The 18,538-nt window shown below is 44.9% G+C and overlaps 1 long non-coding RNA gene across 2 annotated transcripts in view; it reads right to left on the reverse strand.

Annotated features, from left to right (window-relative positions):
• Positions 1-1,302, reverse strand: part of LOC138156617 (uncharacterized) — a 24,951-nt gene extending 23,649 nt beyond the window's left edge. For both annotated transcript variants that reach the window (XR_011167193.1, XR_011167194.1), the window contains exon 1: positions 1,066-1,302. This is a non-coding gene — a long non-coding RNA (uncharacterized lncRNA). The remainder of the gene's footprint in view (positions 1-1,065) is intronic.
• Between the last annotated feature and the right edge of the window lie 17,236 nt (positions 1,303-18,538).

Here is an 18,538-nt window from a genome sequence, read left to right on the forward strand (position 1 = left end):
CCCCCCCCCCCCAGTTCCTGCAGAGAACAGCAGTGCACCAGTCAGTGGATGGAGTCAGCCGCATAGAGAATGCTGCTGAAGGTAAAGCCTGCCACTTTCAAAGGGACCACTGGGGCCCTCCTTCCCTTGTGTGCAGGGCCAATCCCTCAAAGCTTCTTCCCTCTCCTCTTTGCTTATACCAGAAAGCCCAGGAATGCCCATGGCAGGACACCTGTCAGGTTCAGGCCCCACAACCCCAGAGAGAAAAAACAGAATCCCTTAAAGATCCCACCCCTCCCCGATTTCCAACCACAAGCATGGGCATGAGTCATTTCATTGCGCCTGGGTCTATCCCTCATTTATCAGGCAGAATGGCCAGATCAGGCTCAGACACATATATATGTCACATCAATCTACTTATATCTCACAGGATCCTAGATCTAGAGCTGGAAGGGACCCCAGACGCCATCCATCCATCCCATTTATTGACAAATTAGGAAACTGAGGCTCAATAAGATTGTGAGTTTCAGAGGACCACACAGCTGGTGTCAGAACAAGATATTCCTGACACCAAATCTAGCCCTCTAGGCTACAGATTATATATCTAGCAATGTAGGCTATATATATATACACACATATATATATATATATAGAGAGATAGAGATAGATAGAGAGATATGGATAGATAGATAGATAGATAGAAATCTATATGGGCCCAAGCAAATAATTTAAACTCAGCCCCTCAGTTTCCTCATCTCTAAAATGGGGGTGATAATAGTAGCACCAGCCTCACCATATTGTTAGAAGGATTAAATGAGATAACTTCAAAAACATAAATAAATGTTGGCTAGCTAACTTAAGTTGAGGGTAGGTGGGTGGTGAGGGGAGGAGTCCCTTCTGTAGCTTAATAGAAGGGTAATAATTGCTCCAGACTCTGGATCAGCTATTTCCAGGCTATGGGCAACCACCTTCTCAGACTCAGCTTCATATTTCATCTTCTGCTAAAATGAGGGGGTTAGAGCAGAGAGTCCCTAAAGTCCCTCCCAGCTCTAGAGCCTAGGACTAGAATTAAAATAATATACTTACATGGTCTTTGATCCAGCAGCCCCAAATGATTCACCTTGAACAAATATTGGGCCCATTTTATAGGAAAGTAAAGTCTGAAGGACAGGGAGGGAGATCTTGTCTTAGGGAGGCAGGTAGAGTAGGCAAGAGAAGAACTCAAAGGCTTTAGAGACTTCACGTTGTGATTCTGGTACTGGAGTAAAATGCTGCCTCATTCCCTCCCCTTTCCCTCCCCTTTCCCTCTCTCCTTCCCCCATCCACTGCTGGTTCTCTGGAGAAGAGCCTAGCCCCATTGGATGAGTCAGTCCCTGGCCAAACCCCTTTTATGCCACCCTCCCCCTCCCAACCTCCTCTCCTCCCTCCTCCTGCTCAGGCAGGACAACTCAGCATCTTTCTTTCTGGCCTTTTTGTTTGGCCTTCCAAGCAGTGCAAGAGACAAGCAGTCAGAGAAAGGAATCCTAGAGGCAGTGCTGATATTGCTACTACTCAGGAGAGCCAAAGTTAATTAGTGCAAGCAGATAAGGATGACCATGGCCTTGGAGCTGGGAGTTTAGAGCAGTAGAAAAGTATTTTTCTTAGACCCAGAAGATTCAGGTCTAACATCTGATACCCATTACCTGTGGCCTTGAGCAAGTCACTGCTGGGTTTGTGTGTTTGTGTGTGTGCCTGTGCGCGTGTTTGTGTGTGTGTGCGTGTGTGTGTGTGTGTGTGTGTGTGTGTGTGTGAGAGAGAGAGACAGAGAGAGAGACAGAGACAGAGACAGAGAGACAGAGACAGAGACACACAGAGGCAGAGGCAGAGACAGAGACAGAGACAGAAACACAGAGAGAGAGAGAGAGAGAATGTGTATAATTCAACCTAGTCGGTCATCTGGTATCTTATTTTAATTTAAAAAAATTTTCTAGTTCCTATGCTCTATTCTCTCTTTGTTGCTAAGAAAATCCTGGTCCTGTCAGTACCATGAGGCAAAGTGCCCATCACTCCACGCTAGTTAAGGCTCTCCTTATAGCACTCAGCTCACAATGCTGATGAGTGGAAAATCCCTTTTCAACCTTATTATCTAATTGAGATGAGTTAGGATTATTATCTGTGCCTTGCATAGTTCCAGTGTACTTTTACCATAGTGTCAAGGTCAAGGAGAATAGATTGAGGGTGTGTGTGGATTTTTCTCACCCAGAAATAAATCTTGAAAAATTAACACAGCTTCATACCATAAGAAAATCATGGCAGAGCAAGGAGACCTAGGCTAGAGAGATATTAATGAGTCATGTGCTCCTGGATAAATCACCTACCATCGTTGTGCCTGTTTTCTCATCTGTAAAATGGGCTGGGGTCAATAAAATGGCTTCTAGCGTCCCTTCCAGTTCTGTCTATGAACCTATAATCCTGTGACTCCTGGGTTCCAGTTCTGGCTCTTCTGATAAATATATGACCTCTGGCTGGGCGCTAGCCCTTTGGACCTCAGTTTCCCCATCTGTTAAATAAAGAAGCTGACCTGGATCTAAGGTCTTTCCAGCTCTCCGCTGCTGTTTCTCATTCCTAGTCAGCAGCATCCTCTAGGAGTAGGATTCAGCCCCAGAAGTCAAAGATGCCCGCCTTGCTGCAACAGTTTCTTTCTATTTCTGGAGGTCACCAGATCCCATCTGACACATCTCCCCCTCAACAGCTGGAACAGCTTTCCTCCAAAGAGCTTAATCACCCACTCGCTTTGCTTTATTCAGAGAAAGCAGAATGTCAATTTCACAGAGATCCCATTGGGATGATCTGGGAATTCCTTCTACACTGATTGGCCCCTTCCTCCTTTTGATTGGCCTAAAGAAGTGGCCTTTTAATCACTTTTTGAGAAATTTAAGGCCACACAGAGATTGACTAGCCCAGCCCCCTCTTTTTACAGATGAGTGGACTGAGGCCCGGAGAAGGGAAGGACTTACTTGTCCAAGATCATGCTGGTAGAAAGTGGGCTATTAAGTTAGCACTGATAGTATCCTAGAGTAAGTGACCTTAGAGGTTGTCTATGCCCTCATTTTACAGAAAAGCAAACTGGGGCTGAGGGGAGAGGACTGACTTGCCCAGTGCTAAGATTGGATTCATAGGATCCTGTATTTAGAACTTTGTATTCCCAGCACCTGTTTCTACATCTTGAACTGCACTGCACACTGTGTCTTGCAGTGACTGGGGGGTAGGGAGGGCGTGGCATGGGATGGACTAAGCAGGTGCTTAATATGGACTTCACCAACGTGGCTCACCTCTGTAGGTCACTTCTCCCATTGGGGAGTTCTTCCCGGAACCTCCATTTTGGGGAAGAGCCCAGACTCACCTTCTCCTCCAAAGCCTGGGGAAGGGGCCAGACTAGGCACCACTTCATCTTCCTTTTCAGTGTCCCATTTATGTGTTATCTCCCCTCATTAGAATGTAAACTAGATGAGGGAAGGGACCGACTTTCTTTCTTCTTGTATTTGTATCCTCAGCACTTAGCATAGGGCTTGGCACATGTTAAACGTTTAATAAATAAGTATTTTAAATAAATAACTCAATATTATATCTAAAGTATGGGTATTTCTACTCCTCTGACTAACCCTTGGGAGAAACAACTCTTTACTCTCTCCCTCAAGAAGGAATGTGGAATAGGGTATTGAACAAGGAGTGGAAGACAGCTGGGGTCAAATCCTAGCCCTGACATTTACCGTGGGGAAGTCACTTAACTTCATTCACTTTCTATTTCCTCTTCTGTAACATGGGAATAATACTATGCTTACCACCTGCCATGCAGGTTTGTTGGGATAAAAGGCACTTTGGAAAACTGGACTCACCTTATAGATGGGCATATAATACATGCATTTGGCTTTTTCCTAAAACTTTTTCCTTTGTGATTTTGTGGAGAGTCAACACCAGGACTTGTAACCCTACAGAACACGTGTTCCAAGTGTGCACTATCAGTCCATACCAATGAGATTCTGTATAGGGAAGCCAGGCGGTACAATGGTTAGAACATACGGCCTGGAGTCAGAAATACCTGAGTACAAAACCAGTCTCAGATAACTACTGGCTATGTGACCCTAGGCAAGTCATTCACCCCCTTTTGGCCTCAGTTTCTTCATCTGAAAAATGGGGATAGTAATGGTACCTACCTCCCAGGATTGTTTGTGAGGATCAAATGATATATTTGCAAAATTCTTAGCACAAATGCCTGGGCATTTAATTTAATTTAATAAAATAATTAATTTAATAAAAATACTAGGCATTTAATAAATGCTTATTTCCTTCCTTTCCCTATGAAAATCAGCGACACACTAAGTGACACATTAGTAATGAATAATAATAATAATAATCCAGCCCAGGATGGGAAAATCCAAAGCTGGTGTTTTGAAAATTGCCCTCAGGCTGATTTTTTCAGCGGCACATGGACCCCAACATGCATCTCCCTACGGTCATGCCACCATACTCATTAGACCATCATCGTCCTTAATGGACACCTGTCAGAAACCACCCTCCTCCATATACCCAACTTGAGAAGTAACACATAGGTGTAAGCACAGGATGGCAAGGAGAAGGGCCCAGTGCCACCCTTCCCACATCCCCCCAGCATAATGTGACAGGAGGAATGGAACACGGGCAGCTCTGGCATCCACTGTGCCAAGTTTGCTGACTTGGGACGTGGGCCTTCTGAAGAAAGAGCCCAAATAATAAAATCTAAGCTTGAGTCCTGGTTTTGCCTATAATTGTTTAGGCTTGGGAAAGATATACATACACATATATACATATATGTATACATACACAAAAATATATTATACAACATATAATATTATGTATATATTTATTTCACAAGGCTGAACAATTGATGCTCAGATTCTCTCTCTCTCTCTCTCCATAAATTCTCACATTAACAAAATCAGGAGATTGATCCAGAAGACCCCTAAAGTCCCTCCTAGTTCTGACATACTCTGGTCTTCCAGGCTCTGAAATCCCTTGTTGTAAGGCCCCTCCCACCTCTGAGAGCCTATGTTCTCAGGCCCATCTGAGATTTGACTTTCTCTGTTCTAAGACACCTTCCAGTTTTGGCATCTTGTATTCTAAGGGCCCTCCCAGTTCTGACACTTTGTTCTAAAATTCCTCCAAACTATCACATTGTCTGTTCTAAGGACCCTCTCAGGTCTGACATTCTGTGTTTAAGGGGAGCCCCATCTCTGATGTTCTAGGAGTCAATGATCTTAGCCTTCTACTCCCCTTCAATCTCTGCAGTCTATAGCAAAACACAGAAAACAGAAGTAGGAACCTGTTTTTTTGCATTCAATTGATTAAAAGGAAAATCGTTTCCTATAAACAGGCCTTTGGCATCAGAAAAGGATTAGGGCCTAAACTGCCCATGCTTTCAGGAAGGATGTAAGTCCATTCTGAGAGAAGCAACCTCTCAAAGTTCATTGACTGAATAAATTATCAGAGCTGGAAGGAAACTCAGTAGCAATGCAGTCCAATCTATACCCAAACAGGAAGCCTTACCCCATTGAAGCAGCCGCCAGCCAAGTCTTGTCCATTCAACCCCCAAAACGTCTCTCGCATCCATGCCCTTCTTTCTACTAGTGACAGAGCTAATGTCCCAGCTCAGGGGTGCATCACCTCCTGAATGGACTGTTGACAGCCTTTAAATTGGTCTCTGTCTCTGTCCATCTGTCTCTCATCTAAAGCATCGTCCCCACAGCTGCTGTATGAATGCTTTGAATGTGAGTCTGATGTTTGATTTACATTCTACTTGGGTCTATCTTGCACCCTGGGTTCTCATCTTACTTCTGACACAGATCAGTTAACTTTCTTGGGCCTTAGTGTTTTTATCTGTTAAATGGGGGCATTTCACCCAAGGCCCTTTCCACATTTGAATCAATGCTGTTTCTTACCCAATAGAATGGAAATTCCTTGAGGGCTGGGATGGTTTGACTTTGTATCTCTTTCCTATAATTCTCTGATATAAAGTAGTTGTTTGATAAACAACTTGTTATCTGACTTGTTATTCTGTATATACTTCTAGATACACATGTACATTTTTCTTTTTGCTCCTTGAGATGGGAGATTGTTTAATTTGTCATGCTTATATCCTGAGGTACACAATAGGACCTTAATAGATGTTCCTTAGAACATAAGCTTCTTAGGAGTAGCGATTATTTCATTTTTTTTGTCTTTGTTTCCCTAAAAGGTTGGTCGAGGTACATAATGGATGTTTAATAAATGCATATTAAATAACTGACTGACTAATAGTCTTTCAGCCTAGATTTGAAGACCTCTTCTTCTATCCCTCCCCCCTCTCTCTCCATCTCTGTGTTTCTGTCTGTCTCTTCCCTCCCCCTCTCTGTTCATCTCTCTGTTTCTCTTCCTTTACTTCTCTTTATTTCTCTCCCCTTCCCTCCTCCATTCCCTTTCTCTGCCTCTTTCTCTCCCCCATCTCTCTCTCTCCTTCCCCATCTCTTACCCCTCCCTCCCTCTCATCTTGAGGCCCCTCACCATCCTAATTTCTATCCTATGGATTCTTTCCAGATTGAAGACAGCAACAACAAACTCCCCCTTGCCAAAATGTGGTGCCCGGAGCAGAGCAGAGAGTGCAGATGTGGTCCCACCAGGCAAAACACTCTTGTTCCCTGTGGTTGGTGAATAGGGCTTTTCTCACTAAGTCAGGTGACTTCTCACCATCCAGCCTGGTGCCCTCGGCTCTGTGTGACCAGCATGAATTCTATAGTGCCTGCCAGCAGGCTCAGGAAGGCAGGAGGGAGTCCAGCTGGGGCTGTTGTCCTTCCCTTTGGGAAGGGACAAAATAGACTTTGGGGCTCAACTCTGCAATTTCTCTTTTCCCAAAACCACTTTCCTCCAATCCACCTCCCCCGACCCCCAGCCCCCTGTTTCCAGAAGCAGTACTACAGGGACATGGGCCTCATTGCTGGCTGTGGAGAGATGAAGTGAGTGCGGAGAAGGAGCTGCAGCTGTTTGTTGGGAGAGAAGGAGAAATCGGGGATTCCACTGAGCCTGGTACCCAGACTCACAGCTGGCAGAAAGGAGGGGGAGGAAAAAAGACATCTTTCTAGTGCACAGAATAATTAACCCTTTGGGCTTCTCCCCCTCTCCCCCCCCCAAGAGAAACAATAGATTTAACCAATGAGTAGGCAGTCCAGAACATTACATCATCAGGAAGGCTGCTCATTGGCTAGTCATTCTGAGAAGGCAGAATGCTGTTGCTAGTGGCTTAACCCTTTCTTGGACTTTACCTGGGAGGAATAAAGACAAGGGATTGTTGATTGTCACTTGGGATTCACCCTTTCTGAATATTCCTCAGTTTGATCCTCTTATATCCTAGCTCTCAAGAGTGAGGATCATATATATATATATATGCACGTCATATATAATATATGTATATGTACATGTGTGTATACATGAGCATATATGTATATACACATATCCTACATACTACAGGAAATACGCAGCAGCAGAATTGCTTCTAATTAAACCACAGAGTCAGTGTCCATTTCCTATAATGTCCCCAGTAATGGCAAATGATGCCTTAAATTCTTTGAGCAGGTTTCCAGAGATCATCAGCTCTCTCAGGAAGCATGATCCAGAGCTAGACCTGGGCTGGGGATATAAATGACCCATCCCCATCTTTTCCTCCCTCCCCTTTCCCTTCTTTGTATTGAGATAAATCGGCTGCACCTGACCCTGCCTTTGTCTGGAACAAAATGTCTGGGACCCTTTCCCAGTGCAGGTCAGCACAGCAAAGAGACAAAAACCATCTATCCTGAATTTCCGGGCTGGAGAGAATCAATCACTTAATAGGCATTTATTAAATGCCCCCTACGTACCAGGTATTCTGCCAGGTATATAGCTGGAATCATGAATCTCAGAGGTGGAAGGCATTCTAACCCTCTCAATCTATGGTATGATGTGACTGGAATCCTGTTCTCCAAGGAATGTTCTAGATCCCAGATCTGTTTCCTCTGCACAATATTCTGGTCATAGGATCATAGATTTAGAAGTGGAAGGGACCTTAGTGGTCAAGTCTAATCCCTTCATTTTACAGATAAAGAAACTGAGGCTAATAGATTAGGGTACTTCCCCAGTGTTACAGAATGAGTGTCTAAGGCAGGGTTTATACCCATGTCTCCCTGATTGTACAGGTCAGCGTGCAATTCACTAAGTTACATTCACACCCCCAGTCCCATAGAAACCTTGGCTCTTGGTTTCAGATTGTTAGACGGGAGGGAATACTATTTCTGCCCTCATGGGAGGTCATCCTTGAACAATATTCTTCCCTGACACATTCCAGACAAGCCTCAAGACTAGACATATTTTACATTCCCTTTTCTAACACAGGTGAGCTAAAGCCTCAGTTTTTCACTTCTGTAGGTCTACAGAGAGTCAGCCAACCTCAGAGTGTGAAGAGATCCCAAAGAATATCTAGGCCAACCCATTCCTGGCTATTAGCTATGAGGATTGGAAGAGAGGAAACTTCATCCATCCATCCCAGTGAAATATCATTCATAATGGTCAGTTTCATTGCCAATAGGAAAGCAAGCTAGTAAGATGATTGCAATGTGGAGAGCATTGTTTTAGGAGTTAGGAGTTCTGAGTTCAAATCTCATGTTGCTATGAACTCCCTATATTTCTTTGGTGAAGCCTTTGCACTAGCTGTGCCCATGTCTGGTATGCCCTCTCTCCTCATCTCCACCTTTGGAATCCTTGGCTCCCTTCAAGGATGAGCTCCTACAAGACACCTTTCCCAGTTTCTCAGCTGTCAGAGCTTCTCCTCGGAGACTGCCCTCCATCTAATCTGCATGTTTCTGGCATGTGCCTATTTCTGCAAATATTGTTTCTTCTAACAGTTTGTAAGCTCCACGAGGGCAAGGACTATTTTTGATTTTGATTTTTTAAATTGCCAGAGCTTAGTAAAGTCCCTGACACATAATAAAGGTTTAGTATACGATTGTTTTTTGAATTGTAACCTGACTGAGGCTTATTTACCATCTGAAAAATGAGGGGGTTGGAATAGATGGATACTCAAACAACGAAGGAACATTTCACATTCCCCTTTCACAGATCCTTGACACGATGCAGATTCTGAATTTATAAAGGTATCGAGCTCAAGTTTGCTTGCATACCTAAATATTTGATGTATTTTTAAGTGTTTTATTCTTTACAAAATGTTTTTTATGCCACAGATATAGCTGCACTTTAATATACTCACAATTTGCCCTTGTCAGAGTAAGAGAAAAGGGAAAAATAAGAGGAAACCCTAAACTGGAGATCCCTCAGAGAAAAGATATATTATGCATGAACAGCTGCCATCTTTTTTTAGAGCACAGATATTATGTGTTTTTTTAAAACCATTAGTGCCTACCAGTGAATGAAACCATACCTGAATTTCCACACACCTTATATTTATTTGACAGCAAACTGGATCATAGATTTTGAGCTGGAAGGAACCTTAGAGGTTTTCTGGTCCAACTTTCTTATTTTAAAAATGAGGAAACTGAGGTGCAAGTGGGAGCAGAAATTTATAGCTGGAAGGTCCTACAGAGCCTAGTCCAATGCCTTTAATTTAAAGATGAGGAAAACTGAGGCTCAGAGAGGGGAAATAGCAGATCCCACAAGTAGTGTTGGAGTAGATATTTGAACTCAGGTCCCCCTAATTTCCATTCCAGGACTTTTGGCCCCTATTCTATGTTATGGTCTAGAGATGGAGGGCATGCAGGACCACCTTGTGAGATTTTACATTCATATATTGGCCTCTAGACCAAACAGAATGGCTTCCCCCACTCCTGCTCTCCCCACCCCCATCTTCTGTTCACATAAAACAATGAACTGGGAACTGAAATTCTGGGTTTGAATCCCAGCTCTGTGCGGTGTGGGGGCAAATAACCTCTTAGGATCCTCATTTTAAGATTATATACTTAAACTAGATAATTTCTAGACTTCCTCCCAGGTCTAAAATCTTAATGATCCTATGAACCATACATTTCAGTCCTGGAGATATAAGTATCCCTGGCCAACAGAAAACTCAATTCTCTTAAATAGGCATGAATCAAAGGATGCCACCATGGGGTTATTGTTTATAGAGATGCTGGCTCCTCTCAGGTATAAAGTTTTAAGGGGAAAATTCTAGGGCTAGCCTGATTTACAAAAGACTGAGAACACACCCCCCCCCTCTGACCAGGATGGCAGAGTCTGGGGAAATGTAAATGCCTCAGGGTGCCCTGATCAAAAAGCCTGTCAGAGCTCACAGTCTTAAGTTTCACTCTATTTGTAGGGCCTTTCTGGGCTCTCCCTCTAGTGGGTGCTCAGCTAGGCCTTTGCAAGGTTTCACTAGTTCTGCCATAGCTGCAGCGTGCGTCCCTTTTGTAAAGACAGGATGAGGAAGCCCCAGTCTCGTCCAGCCCTCCCCTTTCTCTGCACCTTCTTTTCCTTCTCCCTCCCCCTCCCTCACATCCCAATCAATTCAGGTTCAAAGGGCTTACCTTTGAACACCCCAGTTCATTTTGAAGCAACATCCTTCTATTTTGGCTTCTGTTTGAAGCATGAATTGCATGAGCCTTGGACTAAGGTTTAGAAAATAACAGGATTTAGAACTAGCAAGAACCACAGAGATTATAGTACCCAAGCTCCTCATTCTATAAATGAGAAAACAGATATTCAGAGAGAAGTGATTTCCCTGAGGTCATGTAGGTAACCATAAAATCATAGATTTAGAACTGGAAAAGACCCTAGAGGCCATTGAGTTTAATCCTTTAGTTTTACAGATGGGGAAACTGAGGCATATGTTGGCTATGTGACTTGCTGAAAGATCAGAAAGGAACTAAGTATCCAAGAGTGAGATCACAACTTGAAATCCAGCAAAATTCCTATTATGCCATGGTCCCTGGGCTTGGGGATTCTTGACCTTCTCCATTCTGATATGGGCACAACAGTGTCTCTCCTTACCATTCTGCTCTATCCTTCATACCCTGAACCTTCGAGAACCTCCATTATGTCTTTGTATTGGAACAAATCCCAGTCTAGCATTCTTCCTCCTGCTTTAGAAAATAGAGGTTCCAGCTTTTTTCTCACTGAAGCAGAGTTTCTGGATTCAAATTTCAAGATAACTTTAAAATTCATGAAACCATGAAGTCCCTGCCCCACCTTCTGAGCTTTTGGAGGGGGGACAAGGCTGCCCACTGATAATGTCCCACAAGTGACTGCCACTGTGTTTGGTGTTTGGTCTTTCTCCAGGGAATACAGGAATTTTTTAAAAAGCTTCCAGTTGAACAATGTCAGAAAACTGGAGAAAGATGATTAGGTGAGGGCATCTCAATACAACTTAAATAAAATCCAAGATCTATGATGGCATGTATGTGATGTGTGTTTGTGTACATGTGTAAGTTTGGGAATTGAGGGAGAAGAAAGAGATCCCCATAAACAAACCTGTGAAGAGATAGTGCAGATCTTGAGATCTCCATTTTCCAAATGGAATCCACATAGAGGTGAGACTTGAGCAGGGCTGGCCAGCTGAGAGGAGACCAGGATTGAAGCCCAAGTCTCTCCCCAATTCCAGAGCTCTTTCCACTTCTGGCAAAGTCATAGCTTGAAAGCTGGGGGGAGGGGGGAACCATAGAGGCCAGCTATTCTATCTTATTTTTTTTTTTAGGTCAGGGAAGCTTGAGGTGAAATAACTTGCCCAAGGTCACCCAGCTGCTACTCCTTACCATGTGCTTGGCAGGCAAGGCTGGTCTGGGCTGTGTAAGGCTATGCTCACCAAGTGTGACTTCAGGGACACTGGGATTTGATGCAGTGTGCTGCCTGAAACTCAAAAGCCTGAGCTTGGGGGTGGTGTGGGGGATGAAGCCCTTGGGGACTTGGAAGTAAGGGAATGGATTTTCCAGAGAGGCCAGGATCAAAGATCAAAGCTGGAAGGATCCTCAGAGGCCATTTAGTGATGAGTCCTCATTTTAATGGATGAGGAAAGGGAGATCCAGAGAGGATGCTTTGCTGGGTCATAGACCCAGGAGGGCCATCTAGTGCCTCATTTTTACAGATTAGGAAACAGAGGCTCAGAGAGGTGGAGTCACCTGCTCAAGGTCATGCAGGTGCATAGATGTAGACCTGAAGGACCTCAGGGCCATTAGCCCAATCCTCTTATTTTACAGAGGAAGAATCTTAGGCCCGGGCGATTTTGCTTAATGTCTCACAGGTGGTAAAGGGCAGAGTCAGGGTCCTTTCCCAGGTCCTCTGCCTCCAGAGAGAGAGCTTTTCCCACCTTCTAAATATTGCCCAGGGCCCTCCTGTATGGCGAGACTGAAAATACACGATGCGACACAGCACCAAATACTGTCGGGTATTTGCTCAACGTTGTAGCTGCGGGGGCCGCCTGTTTATAGCCTCCTGCTGCTCGGGCTGCCATGGCTCAGCTGGGGCAAGGCCTGGATGGGGCGGGGGTGGGGGGGGCAGGGGGGGGGGGGGGGAGGCATAACCTTTAGCGGCTCGTTCCAGCTCTCCTCTGCTGCGTACAGATGCAGGCCGAGCATGGGTTCGCAACCATCAGCTGCCAGGCTCGTTTTCTCCCTAAAGGCTGCAGGCATTTGTGATGTCGAAGCCTATTCACCTCCTCCCCACTCCCTCCAGGGAGTCCCTTTGAGACATCCGCCCCCCCCCCTTTCCTCGCCGCCCCTCCCCAGTGACTCAGATTAGAGAAGGCAGAAGAAACGTCAGCTCTTCGCCTCGAGCAACAGGTTATTAAGGGCCTGGTGGGGGGAGTGCTGGGGTGGGGGGGCGGTTAAGCAATTGGTGAACTGCTCCCTAATCCTGCGCCCGCCCGCGGCCTCCCCGACTCTATTCCTACCCCCCGCCCTTCCGCCACTCGCTTCACCGCCCCCCCCCCCCAGCATCCTCTAGGGCAGGTGCAGACAGATCTGCTGCCAGGAGCACCTGGCGGGGAGGGATTGAGGCTTCTTGCGTCCAAACGCCTGACAGCGGCCCTGGCCAGTGCCCAGGCTGCAGACGGCCCGCTTTTCTGCGGTTGCGGCAGCCGCAGCTGCCGAGCCCCGCACCAGCCCCGCCTGGACTCCTGCGGCTCCCACCCGGCCCACTCCCGGCTGCGGCGTCCAGCCGCGCGCTCTTACCCGGAGACTGGCCGCCCAACGATGCCTGCGGCGGGCTGGGGCTGCAGCCTCCCGAGCGCCCGGAGCCTTTGCCTTCCTTCCTCCGGCTCCCGTCTCCAAGGCTCTGCGCACAGACTGCGAGCTCCCAGCCCCAGCCGCCGGCCTCTGCTCGTCATCCCATTCTCTCCTCTCCCTGGCACGTCATTGGCTCCAGCTCCGCAGAAAAGTCAGCGAAGCCCCGCCCCAGAATTACAGTACCAGTGGAAAGCAGAAGGCAGCATTTAGGGAACAACTGGCTGGTGGCACCCTGGCAGCAGGCCACTGGCGGCTGGCTGGGCTCCCCAGATGAGCCCCCACCCTGGGCGAAGAATACTGGGGTGCGGGAAGGCGTCACAGTGTGACAATGGGGTCAGAGAATCGTTGGATGGCAGAGGGGAAAGGGACCTTGGAAGGAACAATGTCACAGCTGGGAGGGACCACAGAAAAGGGAATGTCAGAGCTGGGAGGGGTCTTAGAACAGGGAACATCAAATGGAAGCAACCTTAGAACGCAGAACCAGAGTATCAGAATTGGGATGAAGCTTAGAACCCAGAATGCCTGAGTTGCAAGCCCTTTTAACGCACAGAACAACCGAGCTGGGAAGACCCTTAGATCACAGAACACAAAATGTTGGAACTGACAAAGGGGCTTGGAACACAGAATGCAAGAACAGGAAGGGGGCTCCCGAGGCATCCAGTGTAAAGACGTAGGAAATCCTTTAGAATATCCCAAACCCAAACTTAGAATATAGGATTCAGAACGTCAGAACTTGAAGGAAGCTTAGAACATAGAACGCAATGCCTAAGCTGAATGCTAGAGCAGGAAGGGGTAAAAAGGCAGAAGCATGAAAGGACTTTAGAACACAGGATGTTGAAACTTGAAGGAACCTTAACACTGAGAACATGGGATGGCAGAATTGGAAGGGACCTTAGAATACAGACCATAGACTGGTGGAGAGGGTGTTGGAGTCAATGGATGTTGAAGTTAAAAGGGACTCCAGAAGGTAGATCCCTACCAGCTATTATGAAAGGGGTCAAAGGGTCAGATATCCCCTTTTTGAGATTCCCTTCCCCTCCAGCTGTCAAGATTCTAATCACCCTTTGAAGATTCAGCCCAAGTCCCACCTCCTCAGGGAAGTCTTCTTTGATAACCCCCCTGCTACAGACATTGATTTCTCCTGTCTTGGAAGCCCCAAAGTCTTTACTCTCAGTGACTGTTGTCTGCACTTATTACATATAACCTTCTATAGTTATTTGTCTTGTTTGTGCAGACCTTGTCTTTTCAGCAAGACTTTAAGCTCCCTGAGGGTAGGAATCCCTTTGTATCTCTTGGGGTGGCTGTTGACACTTAGACTCTTTCAGAGGGGAAGAGTGGCAATGAATAGTTCACCCAAGTTCAAACCTTGCTTACTACCCATATGACCTTGTGAAAGTCATTTTCCTACTCTACTGTAAAATGAGGGGGTTTGACTAGACAGTCTTTTCAGCTGTACATTTATGAACTATGGATCTGCTTTATGACAAAGGAGAAGATTTGGGGATGGGTGTCAGGAGTATAAAAGGGTCTTAGACCATCTGTCCTGCACTTTCACCCTCCAGGTCCCAGGCATTGCTATCTGACCTGCTCATACACCCCCTAAGAACCCATAGGCCTTTCCATCCATCCTGAAGGTACATCCCTCTGGACCATGATGTCACTCTAGGCAGACTTTGTAGGTGTGATCACAAGGCGTGGATAGCTTCCTCTTCTCTCATTATCTCTTTGGAAAGTACAGAAATTAAGTTACACTCCGGACACTGAGTTCTTGCCTTGTCTTAGCCCCTCTAGGGTCTAGGATCTCACACACACCTTTCTTTCTCTCTATGGTATTTATAAAAATATTTCACATTATAGACATCTTAGCTGATATCTTATCTCTCCACGAGACTGCAGGCTACATGATGGCAGGAAACAAATCTTATATAAATTCATCCACATATAGAGCTCTTGGGACACAATAGATGCTGAAAAGATAAATGGAAAAAAAGTAAAATCCAAAACTTTAAAGATGATAGTCTATTATTGTTGTTTGTTAAAGACCTGGGAATTCAGTGATGACCAGCCCAGTTCAAACCCAAGTCACTCACTCATTCCCCAGGCCTTTCCCTCAACCTTCCCTTCTTGTGAAGTACCCAATTGCCTTAGAGTTCCAACTCAGGCTGTAATCAGAACTTGGAAGGGAGTTTAACAGTTCTTCATTCCAAGGGTTCTTAACCCGGGGACCTTCAAAAAAATTTTTAGGCAGGGTTAAGTGACTTGCCCAGAGTCACACAGCTAGTGTCTGTGGCTAGATTTGAACTCAGGTCCTCCTTACTCTATCCATTGCACCACCCAGCTGCTTCAATGTGAACTTATCTTAAAAATTATTTTGATAGCTATTCAATGTGATTAGTGTCCTTTGTAATCCTCTGTATTTTACTTGGTGCATTTAAAATCATGTCTCTGAGAAAGGCTTCATAGACTGCCCACCGAGTCAATGAAACAAACGAAAAAAGAGTAGGGACTTCTGTTCTTGTCCAACCTCCTGTTTTTGTATTTGTGAGTAATTGGGATCCAGAGGGAGGAAAAGACTAGCCCAAGATCACCTGGCTCCATGGTGCAGCTCAGGACCTATGCAAACCCTAGTAATTGGACCAGCATTATTATACCAAGTGTGAGGAAGACAATAAGTCAAGTAGTAATTAAATCCGAGAGTTGGGTGGAATATGATGTTTTGGTGCATTCAGAGGCAAGGTATCATCAAAAAGAAAAGGTGAAGGGAATGGAGAAAGAAAGACAATGAGGAGTTTTAACTGACCGAGTCATCACTGCCTTCCCATGCCTTCTGCAAACATTAACAACAAAATACTTTTTAAAAAAACATCCCCCCCATATTAGACAACAGGACGGCCATATTTGGATTCTGACATCACAGTACTTCTGAAGGCAGGGGAAACAGTACTGAAGAAAATAAAGAAGGAAAAAAACCAGCTCAATTAAACAAATATGGCAGGGACATGCTTTGAGGGCACCGAGGCATTGATTCTGAAGGTATTTGGAGTAGTGGAAGGTAGTCAAGGCACAGAAGAACTCTCAGATTTCCTTTTTCTTATTACAAAAACATTAATTTTATTGTTATAAATAAAAGGTGACTGAGGCAATATCACCGACTCCTTCCTCTCATGTCTGCTTTGCCATTTATATGAAATTTTTATGAGAATAATCTAGACAGGTGTCTAGGGCATCCTTGATGAGGGAATTAGAAAGGACCAGGCAGGCTTCCATGACCGGTATAGAGAACACAGGATCTCTCCTCCTCATTGTTTGTTAACAACAAACAATGGATTTTATAAAACAAAGCCTCATTAAAAAATAATTTTATCGCTCTTTTGTCAATACATAACCTTCTCAATATATCCCTCTACTCCCCAGAGAGACATTCTTTATAAAAAAGAAAAAAAGAGAAAGAGGAGGGGAAAAAGTTGTTTCAGCAAATCTAACGGATGCATCAATCAAATCTGACAGTATATGCAGTTTCATATACTCAGTCTCCCACCTCTGTAAAGAAGGGAGGGCAGGATATCTCATTTTTTTTCAGGAATGAGATTGAGCATTAAAATTACATAGCAGAATATAGCTGTCCTCCAAGCAAGGTATTTCCTGTACATAGGGATGGGGACCGTACTTGTGATTTTATTGTGTGGGACAAGGATGGGGAACCTTTGGCTTCAAGGTCACATATGGCCTTCTAGGACCTTGAGTGTGGCCTTTTGACTGAGTCCAAGTTTTACAGGACAAATCCTTTTTAGAAGGGGGGTCATTCTGTAAGGTTTGGATTCAGTCAAAGGGCTGCATTTGAGGACCTAGGGGGCCACATGTGACCTTGAACTTGCAGGCTCCCCACCCCTGGTATAGGAAATTCTTGGATGACATAACTCAGCCTGGCAACTTCTCTGCAACCCATAGTTTTAGAGAACTGCACTGAGAATGTAAGTGACTTGCTTAGGGTCACAGAGTCAGTGTATATCAAGTATTTCCTCATTTCTTTCCATTAGGTCACACTGCCTCTAATGCACATGTCAAAATCACACAAGATTCTTGAAATATACAGCAACTCTCTGATCATCTCAAGTGAGGCATGAAATGGGCAAGTCATATGTTCAAAATTGTTTGCTATTGTCACAGAGGAGATCCAGGCCAGAGTTCAATTTGAGAAGGTCTTCTATAGAGAGGGTAAGGTCCTCCTGCTTCTCCTGTTTTGAACCCTGCAACACTACAGAGCATTCTAAATTTTCTCAGTACAAGATGATTCTCAAGAATTTGGATTGAGCAGTCGAATGGAAAAAGCCAAACAACCCAAGAATGTCCAGCCATGGTCCAGGCTATATTGGTTAAATGACCAAGCTCCAGAGTGCTGTCATCAGTATATAGACCTTGGGATCATTTCAGCCATCGAACTCATACCTCACAAAGACCCTTGGTTCCTGGGATACCTCTCTCTGGCTGGACAGCTCCTTCCAGAATCTCCATTTAAGAAGAGAGCCCAAGCAAGGCATCTCTTAATTTTCCACCATGTTGTACTCCTGACTTCTCCACCTACCTCCCATTTCAGTTTCCTTTTTATGTATTCCCTTCCCCATTAGAATGTAAGTGCCTAGAGGACCTGTATTATCTTTTTTTCCTTGCATTTGTATTTCTAGCATTTAGCACAGTACCTGACACATACTAAGTACTTAATAAATGGTTTTGCATTGTTGAGTGACTCACTCTCGAACCACTCCCTAAGCAGCCCTGTTCTGCACTGACAGAGGTTGCAGTACCAAGGAAATCACTAGTCTAGTCCAAAAAGAAAGCTAATAAATGCTAGCGATTCATTAGGCCAGAGTAAGAGCGCTAAACTTCATATCTGTGAACTTAAGAAAATTTGATGGCTGTATTTTAATATAATTGGTTTCCTTTGTCATCCTCTATATTTTACTTTATGCATACAAGAGTACAGGGTGTCCTGAAAGTCTTAGTGCGATTTTAAGTGTCAATAGCTTAAAATAATAGCTGCATTATTCTGAGATGGGGTAATTTCATAGACTTCAAAGGGCTCCAGGACATAAATCATGGTGAGCTGCTCAGGATTAGAGGGTCTCTAAGTTTCCCATTTGTTACATAATTCTCTGATTTTGTTTGTATCCTCAGCACAGGACCTGGAACATTGTAGACAGTGAATAAGTATTTGTTGACTGATAAACAGCCAGGGTCAATCAGGAGAAGGGCTACTGTGATCAAACAGTAAGCATTTGAAGGGCTTGATGACCTTGGTTGTGTCCATTCCCCCATCT

Source organism: Petaurus breviceps, unplaced genomic scaffold, assembly GCF_028583685.1.
Source record: "Petaurus breviceps papuanus isolate PSGF00001 unplaced genomic scaffold, PetGlider_PUasm1.0 156, whole genome shotgun sequence".
Lineage (NCBI taxonomy): Eukaryota > Metazoa > Chordata > Mammalia > Diprotodontia > Petauridae > Petaurus > Petaurus breviceps.